Source organism: Panulirus ornatus, chromosome 20, assembly GCF_036320965.1.
Source record: "Panulirus ornatus isolate Po-2019 chromosome 20, ASM3632096v1, whole genome shotgun sequence".
Lineage (NCBI taxonomy): Eukaryota > Metazoa > Arthropoda > Malacostraca > Decapoda > Palinuridae > Panulirus > Panulirus ornatus.
The window spans coordinates 33,587,355-33,607,354 of record NC_092243.1 but is presented as its reverse complement, the minus strand read 5'-3'; positions in this window follow the sequence as shown (position 1 = coordinate 33,607,354).

Below are 20,000 nucleotides of genomic sequence, written 5' to 3'. Positions count from 1 at the left end.
TGTACAAAGGCAAAGGGGATAAGAGTGAGTGCTCAAATTACAGAGGTATAAGTTTGTTGAGTATTCCTGGTAAATTATATGGGAGGGTATTGATTGAGAGGGTGAAGGCATGTACAGAGCATCAGATTGGGGAAGAGCAGTGCGGTTTCAGAAGTGGTAGAGGATGTGTGGATCAGGTGTTTGCTTTGAAGAATGTATGTGAGAAATACTTAGAAAAGCAAATGGATTTGTATGTAGCATTTATGGATCTGGAGAAGGCATATGATAGAGTTGATAGAGATGCTCTGTGGAAGGTATTAAGAATATATGGTGTGGGAGGCAAGTTGTTAGAAGCAGTGAAAAGTTTTTATCGAGGAGGTAAGGCATGTGTACGTGTAGGAAGAGAGGAAAGTGATTGGTTCTCAGTGAATGTAGGTTTGCGGCAGGGGTGTGTGATGTCTCCATGGTTGTTTAATTTGTTTATGGATGGGGTTGTTAGGGAGGTAAATGCAAGAGTCCTGGAAAGAGGGGCAAGTATGAAGTCTGTTGGGGATGAGAGAGCTTGGGAAGTGAGTCAGTTGTTGTTCGCTGATGATACAGCGCTGGTGGCTGATTCATGTGAGAAACTGCAGAAGCTGGTGACTGAGTTTGGTAAAGTGTGTGGAAGAAGAAAGTTGAGAGTAAATGTGAATAAGAGCAAGGTTATTAGGTACAGTAGGGGTGAGGGTCAAGTCAATTGGGAGGTGAGTTTGAATGGAGAAAAACTGGAGGAAGTGAAGTGTTTTAGATATCTGGGAGTGGATCTGTCAGCGGATGGAACCATGGAAGCGGAAGTGGATCATAGGGTGGGGGAGGGGGCGAAAATTTTGGGAGCCTTGAAAAATGTGTGGAAGTCGAGAACATTATCTCGGAAAGCAAAAATGGGTATGTTTGAAGGAATAGTGGTACCAACAATGTTGTATGGTTGCGAGGCGTGGGCTATGGATAGAGATGTGCGCAGGAGGATGGATGTGCTGGAAATGAGATGTTTGAGGAAAATGTGTGGTGTGAGGTGGTTTGATCGAGTAAGTAACGTAAGGGTAAGAGAGATGTGTGGAAATAAAAAGAGCGTGGTTGAGAGAGCAGAAGAGGGTGTTTTGAAATGGTTTGGGCACATGGAGAGAATGAGTGAGGAAAGATTGACCAAGAGGATATATGTGTCGGAGGTGGAGGGAACGAGGAGAAGAGGGAGGCCAAATTGGAGGTGGAAAGATGGAGTGAAAAAGATTTTGTGTGATCGGGGCCTGAACATGCAGGAGGGTGAAAGGAGGGCAAGGAATAGAGTGAATTGGAGCGATGTGGTATACAGGGGTTGACGTGCTGTCAGTGGATTGAATCAGGGCATGTGAAGCGTCTGGGGTGAACCATGGAAAGCTGTGTAGGTATGTATATTTGCGTGTGTGGACGTGTGTATGTACATGTGTATGGGGGGGGGGGTTGGGCCATTTCTTTCGTCTGTTTCCTTGCGCTACCTCGCAAACGCGGGAGACAGCGACAAAGTATAAAAAAAAAAAAAAAAAAAAAAAAAATATATATATATATATATTTTGCTTTGTCGCTGTCTCCCGCGTTAGCGAGGTAGCGCAAGGAAACAGACGAAAGAATGGCCCAATCCACCCACATACACATGTATATACATACACGTCCACACACGCAAATATACATACCTATACATCTCAGTGTACACATATATATACATACACAGACATAAACATAAATACACATGTACATAATTCATACTGTCTGCCTTTATTTATTCCCATCGCCACCTCGCTACAAATGGAATAACATCCCCCTCGCCCCTCAAGTGTGCGAGGTAGCGCTAGGAAAAGACAACAAAGGCCACATTCGTTCACACTCAGTCTCTAGCTGTCATGTAATAATGCAACGAAACCACAGCTCCCTTTCCATATCCAGGCCCCACAGAACTTTCCATGGTTTACCCCACACGCTTCACATGCCCTGGCTCAACCCATTGACAGCACGTCGACCCCGGTATACCACATAGTTCCAATTCACTCTATTCCTTGCACGCCTTTCACCCTCCTGCATGTTCAGGCCCCGATCACTCAAAATCTTGTTCATTCCATCTTTCCACCTCCAATTTGGTCTCCCACTTCTCCTCGTTCCCTCCACCTCCGACACATATATCCCCTTGGTCAATCTTTCCTCACTCATTCTCTCCATGTGACCAAACCATTTCAAAACACCCTCTTCTGCTCTCTCAACCACGCTCTTTTTATTTCCACACATCTCTCTTACCTTTACATTACTTACTCGATCAAACCACCTCACACCACATATTGTCCTCAAACATCTCATTTCCAGCACATCCACCCTCCTGCGCACAACTCTATACATAGCCCACGCCTCGCAACCATACAACCTTGTTGGAACCACTATTCCTTCAAACATACCCATTTTTGCTTTCCGAGATAATGTTCTCGACTTCCACACATTCTTCAAGGCTCCCAGAATTTTCGCCCCCTCCCCCACCCTATGATTCACTTCCGCTTCCATGGCTCCATCCGCTGCCAGACCCACTCCCAGATATCTAAAACACTTTACTTCCTCCAGTTTTTCTCCATACTTGTGTACAGTTAACAGTCTGTTCCCTGCGTGTCGTAGAAGGCGACTAAAAGGGGAGGGAGTGGGGGGCTGGAAATCCTCCCCTCTCTTTATTTTTTTCTAATTTTCCAAAAGAAGGAACAGAGAAGGGGGCCAGGTGAGGATATTCCCTTAAAGGCCCAGTTCTCTGTTCTTAACGCTACCTCGCTAATGCGGGATTTGGTGAATAGTTTGAAAGAAAAGAAAAGAATATATACATATATATATCCTAGCCTGACCCAGGTACCCAAGTTATCAACTAATCCCTAGGGGTGGATGAAAAGCTGGGTTGAATGTGGACCGACTGCCGGAATCAGGATTTGAACTTATACGGTAAGATATATCAGTAAAGTATTTGTTTAGCTGAGGTTTGAATGTAATGATAGTCTTTGTATCTGCCACATCTGGTTTCAATGTATTCTGTTAGTCTATTATTCTGTTGCTGAAAAAAAATTTCTCGTTGCTATTGCATCACCCTCTAAATCTCACATCGTCATTTCTGGGATTTGAATCCTTGACTGAAGTGAAGACACTTTTATACTTTACGTTGTATATTAGTTAGGATTGTGGAAACTCATTAGATTTCCTCGTAAAGTTCACTTCTACGTGATGGGATGAAGTCGGTTGCCATTTATTTTTTCTTAATTCGGGCGACTTTCTTTTTTATGTTTAATCATATTTAGAGACCGGATTGAACTGCATATGCCATGTAGGGGATGACCGGGGCATTATAAAGGACTAGTATGATATCCGTTGCTTTACAGATCCCATTTCCAAATATGAAATCTCGCATTCTGTTTCCTATATTGTTTGCAGTCATGCATTTCCTTTGCGAATTTTAGGTCACTGCTGTTAATTGCTCCAAGTTATTTTCCTTCTGCTTCCATTCATAGTTTACTGAGTATGTTATATTCATAAACAATATTTCTATCTCCATAGCGCATTACTATGCATTTGTTTACGTTGGAATCCTCTGCCATGGCTTTGACCACTCCGTGAATTTCTCTAAATTCCTCCGAATCTTCAGCCATTCTTCCTTTGACTGATCTATGCTTCTCAGTCTCGTGACGTTGGCTAATTTCGGAACTCTGTTTGCGCCTCCTTACCTCAGGTCGATGAGGTTCTTGTGGTGACCTACACAGCACGGACAAATAACCAAATTAAGGCCTCCTTGGAGGATATGAAAGAGCTGAAAATAAAGAAATTGATCAGCGTTCTTCAAGCTTTTGTGGACCTGACTTTCAAAGGAAGAAAGGTTATATGAAGAGAGAAAGACAGAAGCAGGAAGAGAATTCCACAGCTTATCTGTTCGAGAAAAGAAGATACCATAACAGCCAAGTCTCAAGTCGCTGGTCATCTCTCAGAAGTTTTGGGAAGCAGCAGCTGGACACGTACCACAAGTCTAAACCCTGAGGAAAGGACACATGCAGACAGTTCAAGAGAAAAAGAGACCAAAATAATACCTATAGGATACAAAGAGGGCAGCAACATTGCAACGTACGGAAAGAGAAGACTGAAGAGACCTGCTGCCAGGAGAATGAATGAGACGGAAAGTTTTTGATTCCACTGTAGTTAATTGAGAAATGGAAGGCAATCCCCTCCCTAGATGTGTGTACCGTATTCCATACTCAATCTACAATTTCTCGTAGACATGAAACTGCTCGTTGTCTCCTATCCATAAACCAGTCTTCTAAAAACGTGCAGAATCACTTTCTATCCCATGAACTTTAGTTTTATTAAGAATACCTTTGTGTTACTTTGGTTGAGGCATTATGAAAAGCGTAATATATATTAGATCAAAGAGTATCTTGGAGTCTAATTTACTGTACATTTGACGTAAATATTCAATTAGATTAATCAGAAACAAAGTTTGATTCTGAAAGCCAAGTTGATTGCCACTTACCAGTCATATATCATCTATGAAGGTAACAGCTTTGTATCTAATCATTATCACCGACAATTTTTCAAGGACTGAAGTAAAGCTGAAAGGACCGGAGTTCAAAATATATTTTCTGTCTCTAGTCATGAACATTCATGTTACATTGGTAAGTGTTCAGCTTTTTGGCACTTCCCTTCCTGCGATGATTTGTTGAATATTTTAGAGACTGAAAAGCTATTATCCAGGTAAGGATTTTCACCAGGGCCAACAATATTGTGGGGATTCAATTTATTTGGATATTCAGTTTTCATGATGTCCATTTCTCTCATTTGCGCTACCCAGAAATACCATTTGTGTATGCAGCGTACCCGACGAATTTTCAGTAGTAAACTCTTTCATCGAAATAATCATCTAATAATGAAGCCATCGCTTTATCATCACTAGTTAAGGTGCCATATTTTGTTTAATAACGAACGAATGGTATCTTTCAACCTTTTCTTATATATGGCTATCTAAAGAATTCCTCTGTACTCTCCGGACGTAGAAGTATACACAGCACGATACTTTATGACCTATGGCCACACCCGGTGGACGTGGCCAGCTTCCTGGGTGCTGCACATGCCTTATAAGGATAGAAGGACCTCCTACTACAGAAAGTAAGTATATATTTCTTCAAAATTTCAATTCATGTCGAATTCTTTTTTCAATTTTCTTTTAGTGGATTTAATTATCCTTCTGAATATTTTTGTGATCTTGTCTACAATTTATCGTTCAATTATCAACTAGAATATTCCTTTATGCTTTTCTTTTTCATTTGAATTTAGTCATACTAATTTCTTTCCAGTCATTCACTTAGTTTATCCATCACACAACCCTTTCTCATTTCTCTAAGGACGCCGACACTTTAGAATTACGTATCATCATATTGCTTTTTTCAAGAATGGAACACACTGCTGTGAATAAAGTAACATTATGTTCAATGTTTTTCAAGCCTCATATGTGCTACGAATTCGCTATATACATATATATATATATATATATATATATATATATATATATATATATATATATATATATATATATATATTTTCTTTCTTTCTTTTAAACTATTCGCCATTTCCCGCATTAGCGAGGTAGCGTTAAGAACAGAGGACTGGGCCTTTGAGGGACTACCCTCACCTGGCCCAATTCTCTGTTCCTTCTTTTGGAAAATTAAAAAAAAAAAACGAGAGGGGAGGATTTCCAGCCCCCCACTCCCTCCCCTTTTAGTCGCCTTCTACGACACGCAGGGAATACGTGGGAAGTATTCTTGCTCCCCTATCCCCAGGGATAAAATTCATGATGACTGGTTGGTAAGTTTATTTAATGTATGTATGACTCATGGTGAGGTGACTGAGGATTGGTGGAATGCTTCCATAGTGCCATTGTACAAAGGCAAAGGGAATAAAAGTGTATGCTCAAATAACAAAGGTATAAGTCTGTTGAGTATATCTGGGAAATTATATGGGAGGGTATTGACTGAGAAGATGAATGCATGTACAGAGCATCAGATTGGGGAAGAGCAGTGTGGTTTCAGAAGTGGTAGAGGATGTGTGAATCAGGTGTTCGAGTTGAAGAATATATGTAAGAAATAATTAGAAAAAGAAATGGATTTATATGTAGCATTCATGGATCTGGAGAAGGCATATGAAAGAGTTGATAGAGATGCTCTGTGGAAGGTATTAAAAATATATGGTGTGGGAGGCAAGTTGTTAGAAGCAGTGAAAAGATTTTATCGAGGATGTAAGGCATGTGTACGTGTAGGAAGAGAGTAAAGTGATTGGTTCTCAGTGAATGTGGGTTTGCGGCAGGGGTGCGTGATGTCTCCATGGTTGTTTAATTTGTTTATGGATGGGATTGTTAGGGTGGTGAATGGAATAGTTTTGGAAAGAGGGGCAAGTATGCAGCCTGTTGTGGATGAGAGAGCTTGTTAAGTTGAGTCAGTTGTTGTTCGCTGATGATACAGATCTGGCGGCTGATTCGGGTGAGAAATTGCAGAAGCTCGTGACTGAGTTTGGTAAAGTGTGTGAAAGAAGAAAGCTGAGAGTAAATGTGAATAAGAGCAAGGTTATTAGGTACAGTAGGGTTGAGGGACAAGTCAACGGGGAGGTAATGTTGAATGGAGAAAAACTGGAGGAAGTGAAGTGTTTTAGATATCTGGGAGTGTATTTGGCAGCAGATGGAACCATGGAAGCGGAAGTGAATCATAGGGTGGGGAACGGGCGAAAGTTCTGGGGAGTTGAAAAATGTGTGGAAATCGAGAAACTTAGCTTGGAAAGCAAAAATGGGTATGTTTGAAGGAATAGTGGTTCCAACAATGTTATATGGTTGCGAGGCGTAGGCTGTAGATAGAGTTGTGTGGAGGTGGATGAATGTGCTGGAAATGAGATGTTTGAGGACAATATGTGGTGTGATTTAGTTTGATCGAGTAAGTAATGAAAGGGTAAGAGAGATGTGTGGTAATAAAAAGAGTGTGGTTGAGAGAGCAGAAGAGGGTGTTTTGAAATGGCTTGGCCACATGGAGATAATGAGTGAGGAAAGATTGACAAAGAGGATATATCTGTCGGAGGTGGAGGGAACGAGGAGAAGTGGGAGAACAAATTGGAGGTGGAAAGATGGAGTGAAAAAGATTTCGAGTGATCGGGGCCTGAAAATGCAAGAGAGTGAAAGGCGTGCAAAGAATAGAGTGAATTAGAACGATGTGGTATACCGGAGTCGACGTGCTGTCAATGGATTGAACCAGGGCATGTGAAGCGTCTGGGGTAAACCACGGAAAGTTTTGTGGGGCCTGGATGTGGAAAGGGAGCTGTGGTTTCGGTGCATTATACATAACAGCTAGAGACTGAGTGTGAACGAATGTGGCCTTTGTTGTCTTTTCCTAGCGCTACCTCGCGCACATGCGGGGGAAGGGGGCTGTCATTTCATGTGTGGCGGGGTGGCGACGAGAATGAATAAGGGCAGTGTATATATGTATTGTCTGTGTGTGTGTATATACATATGTATACGTTGAGATGTATATGTGCGTGTGTGGACGTGTACGTATATACATATGCATGTGGATGGGTTGGACCATTCTTCTGTCTGTTTCCTTGCGCCACCTCGCTAACGCGGGAGACAGCGACAAAGTATGATAAGTAAATAAATCAAATATATATGCATTTATATTCATTCATTTTGCTTGTCGCAAAAATATATATATATATATATATATATATATATATATATATATATATATATATATATATATATATATATATTTTCTTTCAAACTATTCGCCATTTCCCGCGTTAGCGAGGCAGCGTTAAGAACAGAAGACTGGGCCTTGGAGGGAATATCCTCACCTGGCCCCCTTCTCTGTTCCTTGTTTTGGAAAATTAAAAAAAAAACGAGAGGGGAAGATTTCCAGCCCCCCGCTCCCTCCCCTTTTAGTCGCCTTCTACGACACGCAGGGAATACGTGGGAAGTATTCTTTCTCCCCTATCCCCAGGGATAATATATATATATATATATATATATATATATATATATATATATATATATATATATATATATATATATATATATATATTTTCTTTTTTTTTTTTTTTTTGCTTTGTCGCTGTCTCCCGCGTTTGCGAGGTAGCGCAAGGAAACAGACGAAAGAAATGGCCCAACCCACCCCCATACACATGTATATACATACGTTCACACACGCAAATATACATACCTACACAGCTTTCCATGGTTTATCCCAGACGCTTCACATGCCTTGATTCAATCCACTGACAGCACGTCAACCCCGGTATACCACATCGCTCCAATTCACTCCATTCCTTGCCCTCCTTTCACCCTCCTGCATGTTCAGGCCCCGATCACACAAAATCTTTTTCACTCCATCTTTCCACCTCCAATTTGGTCTCCCTCTTCTCCTCGTTCCCTCCACCTCCGACACATATATCCTCTTGGTCAATCTTTCCTCACTCATTCTCTCCATGTGCCCAAACCATTTCAAAACACCCTCTTCTGCTCTTTCAACCACGCTCTTTTTATTTCCACACATCTCTCTTACCCTTACGTTACTTACTCGATCAAACCACCTCACACCACACATTGTCCTCAAACATCTCATTTCCAGCACATCCATCCTCCTGCGCACAACTCTATCCATAGCCCACGCCTCGCAACCATACAACATTGTTGGAACCACTATTCCTTCAAACATACCCATTTTTGCTTTCCGAGATAATGTTCTCGACTTCCACACATTCTTCAAGGCTCCCAGAATTTTCGCCCCCTCCCCCACCCTATGATCCACTTCCGCTTCCATGGTTCCATCCGCTGCCAGATCCACTCCCAGATATCTAAAACACTTTACTTCCTCCAGTTTTTCTCCATTCAAACTTACCTCCCAATTGACTTGACCCTCAACCCTACTGTACTTAATAACCTTGCTCTTATTCACATTTACTCTTAACTTTCTTCTTTCACACACTTTACCAAACTCAGTCACCAGCTTCTGCAGTTTCTCACATGAATCAGCCACCAGCGTTGTATCATCAGCGAACAACAACTGACTCACTTCCCAAGCTCTGTCATCCACAACAGACTGCATACATTTTAGGCTCCAGTCACGGACAAAAGTTCATATCAAGGCCGGGCCTTAATTGAAATATAAAGAGGTAATGCAAAGGGAAAGAAAAGAAACAAGGTAAGTTTTACTGTCTCTCGTTAGGTCTCAGATCATTTGATCAAGAAAAACCTATTTTCATAAAAATTAATCAGACTGTTGCCCTTGTGTTTAACTGTCAGGAGATCCCATTTCATGCTAAATTTTTGTGTATCTCAACAAAAGTTACTTCTCTGTTATCAACCGAAAATCTCATTTCCTCATACAAAGCTCTGTCGTTATCTTCACATTCTTTAGAAGGTATATGCATCAACAAAACAATAATTCGTAACGTTGTATCTATCACTACAATATAAAATTGATCGCATATGTCGAAATCGGTCTTAATATAGAATGTACATGCTGTGTGTCTCAAATTCCTAAAGACTACTTATACATAAGTTTTTATTGCAGGTGAGTAGCAAAAAATTCTTTATTTTTCAACCTTGTATTATGTGTGGTCGCTTTCTTGTTGTGGCTCCGCTGCCAGGCCTATTAGGAATTTCAAGAATACTCTGTCATGAATATGTAGCGATATGTTTGATATTTTTGAAAATCATTTCACTACAAACAACTGTGGTTCTGAAAGGTGTTCTTCACAAGCATCTATTATGTTGTAAGTGTGTCACTGTTCATAAACTGTCACATAAACTATCTGCGAAAGTCTTGTACAGGTCCTCTAGACATTTCACCGTGTAGCATCACTTAGACTGACCAGCACATGGAAAGATATCAAGTAATAGCATTGTTGACATTGCGTGGAAAACCAAGACAGGCATTAACACCCGCATACTTCGCTTTAAGGCGTAAGTGGCTTTTTCTAGAATGATTAACGTATATGCCAAGCCACAGCGAACACAGCAAATATATAAATATAACGCTCTGTCAGAAGTGAATGATATTCAGTACAGCATAACATCGCCATCACAATTGTGTAGAGTATTTTGCGAGCAAACAGTACACCCTGGAATGAGTAATACCGCTAATATGTTGTTTTTTTCCAGACTTCATTGTTTCTATTGATGCTTTTTGTTTTCTGCTGACGCTTTTCTGACACAGATAATGGTGTCAGTTCATCGTATTTTAGGTTAATACCTCGAGCGATGGTGTAAAATGATAGAGAAGTTCTTTCATACCCAGGAAGGCAAGGTGAGTGTGTTTCAAACGTCCGAGTTCAGACCACCAAACTCGGTTCCTACGAAGACAGTCATACCCAACAAATGAGGTCACACCAGATCTGCCTGGCAGTTTACCCCCCTGGGTTGATGTGGCCGGTTTGTCACACACAACAACCACCTGATCAATCAATTCATCTAAGATCCTACCTAGCCTTGCATCACCAACTATCTTTAAATGTAGGCCAACATTCGCTAACAAGCTTTTAACTCCAATGAAACAATTCCACAGATCTATATAGTGTTCATCTTGTTCTACTGTACAGATACCTACCAAATACCCAGTGTTCTACCTAGGATTTCTGTTCCTATATTCGTACCTTGGAATATATCTTACTGCCACGATCTTCTTGCGACGTTCTTTAAGTTTTCTAACGAACATACAATACTTTTGCAGGTCCTGTGGATTGTCCTAAACCATGTCTTTTTTTTTTTTTTATAATAGAGCGACACAACCCTCAGCAGTTAACTTGTGTACTGTACACTGTGTTGTGTTTAAGCCAAGCCCCGTAGTGACACAGCTTCATCTTACTGTTGTTGCTAACACAAAACTCTGCACCTAACCGTCTAAAAAGAAACTCCCTGACAAGGGTGAGGCTATGTTCTTCTTCCATGTCGTCTTCCAACACATTAAAAGCTATTGTTGGTTTCTGGTTCCGTTATTTCTGTTTCTGCTTCCGTTATTTCTCCACCTGACCTGGGCCCTGCCCCTTTCCCAACTCTTTAAGAATTACTAGTTCTCTCCATTGTCGTCTCCACCTTAACTATTATAGTTCATGATTAAGAAATAATTTCGTAACAAAACTCTTTTCAAAGGAATCTAATTTCTTGACTACAATATAACCAGATACACCATCACACGCACACCAAGTCTGGGTGCTACTTTCGATTGCTACTTACTTTTCTCTCATCTTTTTTGATAGACTACTATAATTATCACAAAAAACGCGAAGAATATATTTACATTCGTTTCTTTTTGATGGGTTTTTCATGATGTCAAGATTACACTGTGGATAAGCAAAATGAGCTGCGCAAGGCACACTGGGAGAGGGTCTCTTGACCATGCTATGGAGCACAAGGCAGACACGTGGGCTCTCACAAAGGGTCAGGTGGGAAGTGGTAAGTAAACATTTACCAGATGAGATGGAGCCATCAGTAGCCGTGATCATGGCTCAAGATTCTATATAGGATTCTCTTAGGCCTATACGGTTCCAATTTCTATAGGGCTCTCTCTCCCCCTAAATTGTGCACTTAACACTAAACGTTCACTTGCCTCTATATTATAGGAATCCCTTGTACCAGCACCACGGCTCCTGACGCCAGGTGGACACGCGCTTAATACCATCTGGCAAATATTTACTCTGTCCCTTGTGTACCTTTCTTATATTTTGGGTCTTATCCTTACTGCCAGTATTCTCTCTCTCTCTCTCTCTCTCTCTCTCTCTCTCTCTCTCTCTCTCTCTCTCTCTCTCTCTCTCTTGCACTACCTCCCACCCAGCGCCTACGTCCCCCGCCACCTACCTCGCCCGCCATCTTGGTCCACCCTTCCCTCGCTCGCACCTTCACCCCTTACACCCTCAAAACGTCCACTGCCCCTCCTAAACCTCATCATTTCCCTCCTCCCCCTTCAGCCCCTCCCTTGTCCTGCTACTTCCTCTCACCCCCCGTCTAAGCTCCTCTCACCCTCACCCCCACCTACACTCTCGGTCACATCCCTCCACCAAGGTCCCAAGACCTAAGGCCCTCATTCGCCCTAACCCCTTGACCTCCTTTAGATTTACGTCACACCTCAGTCACCCGCCCAGCTGTTCCCCTCCCCCTTCGTGAAAGGACCACCTCTACCCCCCCCCCCCCCCCCCCCCCCGTCTCCCACACCTATCGGCCCCACACACGAGCAATCGCTTTGTAGTACTTAATGACTTGGACGGAAAAAAGTGACGACAACAATGATGTGATTCTAAGAAATTCGCTGGTCAGAAATCTGGGTAAACATATGGCAGGAAACTCGGAAGCTAAGAGAACAGTTTATGTCTACCTTGATACCAACATTATCCACATTAAACGTAAAAGAGATTAAAGTGCCAACTAAAAAGTCCTGCTTAATGGTGAATGTTGGGAAAAACGAAGATTACGAAAAGAAAACAAATTCGGAAGTTATGGTAGAAGAATATAACGAGCTGATTGGCATTATGAAAATAGATCAAATGATATCATTATAGTTGGCGCTCACCATAGAAATAAAAATGTAGGTAACTAAGCCCTAAGTAGAGCGTTTGGTGTGAATGAGACTGAAATGCCTGGGGACAGATGCTAACATCGTCTTCGTAGACCAATGGCTTGACTCCATAGGAGACAGGGGATTGATTATACGACAGAGACGGGATTCACTTTTGCAATAATTGGTAAAGATGCTTAGCTGCACGAATCAGATTGAATTGCCTTATAATGGCAGAGGTGAAAATTTTGTTGAGCACGGTAGAGGTAGGCTGGTCGACCAATGGCACAGGCAGATGAGGTCAGGTCAGGTTATCTTACGTGCCACGTGGGAGAGGTCAGGTCAAGTCCCCTCCCCACAGCAGTAGGTGATGGTAGTCGGGGGCTACTCAGCCATCGGTCTAGGGTAACCCGATCACCAAATTACACCATTAATTTCGTACAGAATCACACGAAGATCTTAAATGCAATTTACATGAATATATAAACGATCCCAAACAAAATAGCTGAACTGCATTGGTTGGTAGACAATGAAAACTTTGACATCATTGGATTAAAAGGAATATTTCTAAACACGAAAAACAACGATCAATTTAGTAAGTACAATCTGTGAGACTGTAACTTATTTGTAAGGGATAGAGATGGTCGAGGAGGCGGAACTTCAATGTATGTAAAATCAAATCTAAACCCCATTCAAATGCAGACTACATCATCTGCTGCTGTTGAACACTCTTGTGCTCAGAAATAACGCCATCTGGAGGGCAAAAAAAAGAGTACCCTGGAAGGAATAGTTCTCCCATCAATATAACTGTATGCCAGGCATGGGCTATAGATAAGGCTGTGTGGAGGAAGGTGGATGTGTTCGAAATGAAATGTTTGAGGACAATATGTGGTGTGAGGTGGGTTGAGAGACAAGTGAATTGGGAGGTAAGTTTGAAAGGAGAAAACTAAAGGAAGTGAAGTGTTTTAGATACCTGGGAGTGGATTTAGCAGCATATGGAACCATGGAAGCGGAAGATAAGTCACAAGGTGGGGGAGGGGCAAAGGTTCTACGAGCGTTGAAGAATGTGTGGAAAGCGAGAACGTTATCTCAGAGAGCTAAAAAGGGTATGTTTGAAGGAATAGTGTTTCCAACAATGTTATATGCTTGTAAGGCGTGGGCTACAGATGTGAAGTAGTTTGATCGAGTAAGTAATGAAAGGGTAAGAGAGATATGTGATAACAAAAAAAGTGTGGTTGACAGAGCAGAAGAGAGTGTATTGAAATGGTCTGGTCACATGGAGAGAATGAGTGAGGAAAGATAGAAAAAGAGGATATGTGTGACAGAGGTGGAGGGAAAGAGAAGTGAGAGACCAAATTGGAAGTGGAAGGATGGATTGAAAAAGATTTTGAGCGATCGGGGCCTGAACATGCAGGAGAGTGAAAGACGTGCAAAGAATAGAGTGAATTGGAACGATGTGGTATACCAGGGTCGACGTGCTGTGAATGGATTGAACCATGGCATGCGAAGCGTCTGGGGTAAACCATGGAAAGTTTTGTTGGGCCTAGATGTGGAAAGGGAGCTGTGGTTTCGGTGCATTACACATGACAGCTAAAGGCTGTGTGTGAACGGGCGCGCCCGGGGTGGGGGTTGCCATTTCATGTGTGGCAGGGTGGCGACTAGAATGGATGAGGGCAGCAAGTATGAATATGTACAAGTGTATATATGCATATGTCTGTGTATGTATATGTATGTATACGTTGAAATGTATAGGTATGTATATGAGCGTGTGTGGGCGTTTATGTATATGCATGTGTATGTGGGTGGGTTGCGCCATTTCTTTCGTCTGTTTCCTTGTGCTACCTCGTTAACGCGGGAGACAGCAACTAAGTATATATAATAAATAAATATATATATATATATATATATATATATATATATATATATATATATATATATATATATATGTATATATATATATATATATACATATATATATATATATATATATATATATATATATATATATATATATATATATATATACATATATATATATATATATATATATATATATATATATATATATATATATATATATATACATATAATGCAGATCACAACAAAAACTCGACTTCATTAATGCAGAAACACGAGAAATGTGAGCGCTCTCGTTCATCACCCCATCCTTAGAGGACTAATTACAGCGTGAAAAAGTACATACAATAGAGGTTATGTATACAGAACGGGAGGAAACACGGAATGAGGTCACGCAACCTTGTAATTAGTGAGAGGCGAAGTTGACACAAGGGTGTGCGTGACTCATCCTCTACCTGACTTTGACCTGCCATTTTATGAATGACCTTACTCAGATAAAACCGGACACAGGGTTGACTTATATGATGCAACATAAACTCATGAAAAGTTAAAAACAATGAGAGCAATTATCTGTACCGTACTTGGATTTAATTCGTACGTGACTTGACTGATGTTCGGTACATATTAATAATGGTGTTTAATCATACTGGATGGATCCTATTATATTTCTATCATTCCTCTCCCTACAGTTAAAAACACCCTTGGCACTCTTCGAATCAAATGGGTGATTCTTTCTAATGATATGTAGAACAAGGCATTAGATTGCTGACGTACACTGTACTTCAACTGTTTTACTCTAGTATTTAATCCCCTTCCTACTTCATCCAGGTGAAACTCGTTACAATCTCTGCAACAAAACGGCATCGAAGAGACCTATCGGTATGTTGCGGCTCTGCGTTCCTTTGTATTCCTTGGTAAATTATATATATATATATATATATATATATATATATATATATATATATATATATATATATATATATATATATATATATATATTTCTTTTTTTTTTTTTTTTTATACTTTGTCGCTGTCTCCCGCGTTTGCGAGGTAGCGCAAGGAAACAGACGAAAGAAATGGCCCAACCCCCCCCCATACACATGTACATACACACGTCCACACACGCAAATATACATACCTACACAGCTTTCCATGGTTTCCCCGGACGCTTCACATGCCTTGATTCAATCCACTGACAGCACGTCAACCCCTGTATACCACATCGCTCCAATTCACTCTATTCCTTGCCCTCCTTTCACCCTCCTGCATGTTCAGGCCCCGATCACACAAAATCCTTTTCACTCCATCTTTCCACCTCCAATTTGGTCTCCCTCTTCTCCTCGTTCCCTCCACCTCCGACACATATATCCTCTTGGTCAATCTTTCCTCACTCATTCTCTCCATGTGCCCAAACCATTTCAAAACACCCTCTTCTGCTCTCTCAACCACGCTCTTTTTATTTCCACACATCTCTCTTACCCTTACGTTACTTACTCGATCAAACCACCTCACACCACACATTGTCCTCAAACATCTCATTTCCAGCACATCCATCCTCCTGCGCACAACTCTATCCATATCCCACGCCTCGCAACCATACAACATTGTTGGAACTACTATTCCTTCAAACATACCCATTTTTGCTTTCCGGGATAATGTTCTCGACTTCCACACATTTTTCAAGGCTCCCAAAATTTTCGCCCCCTCCCCCACCCTATGATCCACTTCCGCTTCCATGGTTCCATCCGCTGACAGATCCACTCCCAGATATCTAAAACACTTCACTTCCTCCAGTTTTTCTCCATTCAAACTCACCTCCCAATTGACTTGACCCTCAACCCTACTGTACCTAATAACCTTGCTCTTATTCACATTTACTCTTAACTTTCTTCTTCCACACACTTTACCAAACTCCGTCACCAGCTTCTGCAGTTTCTCACATGAATCCGCCACCAGCGCTGTATCATCAGCAAACAACAACTGACTCACTTCCCAAGCTCTCTCATCCCCAACAGACTTCATACTTGCCCCTCTTTCCAAGACTCTTGCATTTACCTCCCTAACAACCCCATCCATAAACAAATTAAACAACCATGGAGACATCACACACCCCTGCCGCAAACCTACATTCACTGAGAACCAATCACTTTCCTCTCTCCCTACACGTACACATGCCTTGCATCCTCGATAAAAACTTTTCACTGCTTCTAACAACTTGCCTCCCACACCATATATTCTTAATACCTTCCACAGAGCATCTCTATCAACTCTATCATATGCCTTCTCCAGATCCATAAATGCTACATACAAATCCATGTATATATATATATATATATATATATATATATATATATATATATATATATATATATATATATATATATATTCTCCCTGGGGATAGGGGAGAAAGAATACTTCCCACGTATTCCCTGCGTGTCGTAGAAGGCGACTAAAAGGGGAGGGAGCGGGGGGCTGGAAATCCTCCCCTCTCTTTTTTTTTTCCAAAAGAAGGAACAGAGAAGGGAGCCAGGTGAGGATATTCCCTCAAAGGCCCAGTCCTCTGTTATTAACGCTACCTCGCTAATGCGGGAAATGGCGAATAGTATAAAAAAAAATTAATATATATATATATATGTATATATTTTTTTTTTAATTTTCCAAAAGAAGGAACAGAGAAGGGGGCCAGGTGAGGAGATTCCCTCAAAGGTCCAGTCCTCTGTTCTTAACGCTACCTTGCTAACGCAGGAATTGGCGAATAGTATGAATAAATAATAATGAATAATATATATATATATATATATATATATATATATAGCGGTAGGCCACAGTGGTGCTCGTGATCTAGTATATACTGATAACCACGAGGATAATGAAACACAATAAGCTCCCAAGTACACTTTCGTGTAATGATCACATCGTCAGGAGAGAGAAACATATGAGATGGAAGGCGTAGAACAGTCAGTTGTTATACAAGGAAAAGACGTAATGAAGACACCACTGGTAAACAATCGTTACCTGATGGTGGTGGTCAGGTCTGGCATCATGCTTATCTAATTTTGGTTATGTTGACAAGAAAGGGAACTGTTGGAAAATTATACTTACGACAAAGCTATCTAATTTTAATTGACATTCTCTAATATCAACGTTATAATTCTTTGTGTATATAATAATGGAAGATTCAGTGATATTTCTCGTTGTAATGGAATTACAGTTAAAAATTAAAGTGTCATTCAGGTTCCTTTCTTCAAACATAATACCTCTCTCTCCTTTTTTCTCATCTTGGTTACATCCACACACATTTAGACACCCCAGTCCGAGCCTTCGAGGAGGATGAGCACTGCCCGCATGACTCCTATTTCTAATTTTAGAAATTTGAAGACAAGGGGGGGGGGGGGGGGGGGGGGGGGGAACCAGCCCCCAGCTCCCGCCCCCTTTAACCGCCTTCTACGATACGTAGGCAATACGTGGGAAGTATTCTTTCTCCCCTATCCCCAGGGATATATATATATATATATATATATATATATATATATATATATATATATATATATATATATATCATACAAAGCTCCAACAGCCAGGATCGAACCTGGGACCCCTTGTGCAAGAGGCAGGCATGCTAACCGCGAGGCTAAGGGACTGTATAATCCCAGGTTCGATCCTGGCTGTTGGAGCTTTGTATGTTCTATGAAGGTGCGCGTTCATATACACTTTATTCGTATATATATATATATATATATATATATATATATATATATATATATATATATATATATATATATATATATATTTATAAAAGTTCCCAAGTGCACTTTCGTGTAATAATCACATCATCAGGGGAGACACAAGAGAGAAATATAACAGTCAGTTGATATACATCGAAGAGACGAAAAGCAAATGGATTTATATGTAGCATTTATGGATCTGGAAAAGGCATATGCTAGACTTGATAGAGATGCTCTGTGGACGATATCAAGAATATATGGTGTGGGAGGTAAGTTGTTAGAAGCAGTGAAAAGTTTTTATCGAGGATGTTATGCATGTGTACGAGTAGGAAGAGAGGAAAGCGATTGGTTCCCAGTGAATGTCGGTTTGCGGCAGGGGTGTGTGATGTCTCCATGGTTGTTTAATGTGTTTATGGATGGGGTGGTTAGGGAGGTGAGCGCAAGAGTTTTGGAGAGAGGAGTAAGTATGCAGTCTGTTGTGGAGGAGAGGGCTTGGGAAGTGAATCAGTTGTTGTTCGCTGATGATACAGCTCTGGTGGCTGATTCGGGTGAGAAACTGCAGAAGTTGATGACTGAGTTTAGTAAAGTGTGTGAAAGAAGAAAGCTGAGAGTAAATGTGAATAAAAGCAACGTTATTAGGTTCAGTAGGATTGAGGGACAAGTAAATTGGGAGGTAAGTATAAATGTAGAAAAACTGGAGGAATTGAAGTGCTTTAGATATCTGGGGGTAAATTTCGCAGCGGATGTAACCATGGGAATGGAAGTGAGTCACAGGGTGGGTGAGGGGGCAAATGTTCTGGGAACGTAAAGAATGTGTGGAAGGCGAGAAGGAATAGTGGTTCCAATAATCTTATATGGTTGCGAGGCATAGACGATAGATAGGGTTGTGCGGAGGAGGGTGAATGTGTTGCAAATGAGATGTCTGAGGACAATATGTGGTGTGAGGTGGTTTGATCGAGTAAGTAATGAATGGGTAAGAGAGATGTGTGGTAATAGAAAGAGTGTGGTTGAGAGAGCAGAAGAGGGTGTATTGAAATGGTTTGATCACATGGAGAGAATGACTGAGGACAGATTGACAAAGATGTATGTGTAAGAGGTGGGAAACCAAATTGGAGGTGAACGGATGAAGTGAAAAAGATTTTGAGCGATCGGGGCCTGAACATACAGGAGGGTGAAAGGCGTGCAAGGAATAGAGTGAATTGAACGATGTGGTATACAGGATTCGACGTGCTGTCAATGGATGAAGCAGGGCATGTGAAGCGTCTGGCGTAAACCATGGAAAGTTTTGTGGGGCCTGGATGTGGAAAAGGAGCTGTGATTTCGGTGCATTACACATGACAGCTAGAGACTGAGTATGAACGAATTTGGTCTTTGTTGTCTTTTCCGAGCGCTGTATCGCGCACCCGCGGGGGGAGGGGGGTGTCATTTCATGTGTGGCGGGGTGGCGGCGGGATTGGATGAAGGCAGCATGTATGAATATATATATGTGTATATATCTATATGTCTGTGTATATATATGTATACGTTGGAACGTATACGTATGCATATGTGCGAGTGTGGGCGTTTATGTATATACATGTGTATGTGGGTAGGTAGGGCCAGTCTTTTTTTGGTCTGTTTCCTTGCGCTTCCTTGCTAACGCGGGAAGAACTGGGAGAGTGTCAGCAGTTTTGATGCAAGAGACCGGGTATTAGTGATGGGGATTTGAATGCAAAGGTAAGTCATGTGGTAGTTGGGCGTATAGTTGGAGGAAATGGGGTATTCAGCATTATAAATGGAAATGGTGAACGGCTTCTGGAGTTGTGTGACGAAGAAAGGACTGATGCTTGAGAATATTTGG